We start from the raw sequence: 1,910 nt of genomic DNA, 5'->3' as shown, positions 1-1,910 counted from the left end.
CTTCTTCTTCTTCTTCTTCTTCTTCTTCTTCTTCTTCTTCTTCTTCTTCTTCTTCTTCTTCTTCTTCTTCTTCTTCTTCTTCTTCTTCTTCTTCTTCTTCTTCTTCTTATTGCTGTTGTTGTTGCTGTTATTGTGGTTGTTATTGTTGCCGTTGTTGGTGGTGCTGTTATTGTTGTTGATATTGTTGTTGTTGTTGTGAAGGCTGTTAGAGTGCATCAGGAGGGCCGGCCCTAGGGTTGCTGGCGCTCTGGGTAAGCTGAACTTTGGTGCCCTTACAAGTATAATCTTTTCAAGACCTTCACGAGGAGAAAAACTGAAAATGTAGACTAAATGACACATGGCGCCCGGGTGACAGCCCGAGTTTCCGGTTCCTTGAGCCAGCCGCGGAATTTTTTTCCCACAAGAGTTCCGGTCCCCAATTATGAACTCATTTGCATACAACCAATCAGAGCTCAACTATCAAACTAACTTATGAGCGCATAACAAGTGATGGGCGATAGGATAAGGTCACTTGGGTAAGGAATGACCATTGCTTCTTTTCCTTTTTAATAATGTTTCTTGTTCTTGTTCCAACCATGGCTGCCTCTACATAGTTATTTGTGTTGTTGTTTACTTTGTAAACTAGTAAGGGGGAGAGGATTACTAGCACATCACCCCTACCCACATTTTCCCCATCTACATCTTTACCATATGGGGCCCTAACAAAATCCGATAATAGGTATAGATGCAAATCTATGTAATTATTTGTCTCCTTTTAAAATGAGGCATAACTTGGTGATCGGTCGACTTGCAACACCATTCTTCGTCTTGAGTTTACTTGGTAGAGTGTGTTTGCTAACTTGACAAGGTGAGCTCCGATTGGCTGTATGCAAATGAGTTCATTACTGGGATCCGGAACTGACGTGGGAAAAAAATTCGGGAGCCGACCTTGCGCATCAGATAAAAATTGACCTACAGTATAATTTCCCGTTCTCTGCATCGCAATTTAGAATCCGAGACCAAATTTCTTTCGCCTTTATTTCCCGTTGTTTACATTCGGAGTTCAAATACTGCTGAGGCCAACTTTATCTTTCATTCTCAAGTGGTCGATAAAATAAAATACCAAGTTCTAGAATCAATCTTACCGACTTACCCCTCGAGCCAAAGATCTTGTACCTGTCAGTTGGAACCAAAATAATTACCTTGTTTCCTTTACTATGTTTGTAACAGAATCTTGTTACTTATTTGCTGATTATTTACCTAAATTCGAGCTGTGAGGACTAAACCAAACTGGCTTGGTGCCTCAATTTAAGCACCTAATTCAACTGAATCTTAATTATAGATATGTATGTATATATATATATATATGTATATATATAATACAAATAATATATGAGTATATGCATATATACGTACATGTATGTACATACCTACATTTACATGTATATATAGATGCATATCTGGGTACAGAGCGTTGCAAAAATACGTGGACAAAATGATAAACAGAGTACAGAAAACACACAGGCTACATAGAGAACATTTCCTTCATCAGCTGCCACCATTCTAAAACTAAGCGTTTCGAAGGGTTAGGGCAGGACGCATTGTTAGAATGGCTCTTCCCACGTACCATAAATTAAGTTTGAAACATGGAGGAATGTAGTGGCGGACAGAAAGATATATATATATAATATATATTGCACTTGGACATTGCAAGACAAGTAACCTAGTGTAGAACTCAATATGCATATACTTCAGTAAGAAGCGTTAGTCAAGTACAGAGTAGTAGCAGTATTAAGAATGCATCTCGTCTCAGAAACAGCTGTAAGGTAATGAGGTTTATAAGATTATTGTTCATTCCTTTGTCATCTTATTTTCTTCTTATATATATATATACATACATACATATACATATATATATATATATATATATA

General features: G+C 37.5%; 1 protein-coding gene across 1 annotated transcript in view; it reads left to right on the top strand.

The window, feature by feature from the left end:
- LOC106869572 (uncharacterized) overlaps window positions 1-1,910 on the top strand; it is a 22,026-nt gene that overhangs the window by 1,020 nt on the left and 19,096 nt on the right. The gene's annotated exons all lie outside the window — the stretch shown is intronic.

The sequence above is a fragment of the Octopus bimaculoides genome, chromosome 26 (assembly GCF_001194135.2).
Source record: "Octopus bimaculoides isolate UCB-OBI-ISO-001 chromosome 26, ASM119413v2, whole genome shotgun sequence".
NCBI classification, from domain to species: domain Eukaryota; kingdom Metazoa; phylum Mollusca; class Cephalopoda; order Octopoda; family Octopodidae; genus Octopus; species Octopus bimaculoides.
Note: the sequence above shows the minus strand (reverse complement) of the source record. Positions and strands in the feature narration are given on the sequence as shown.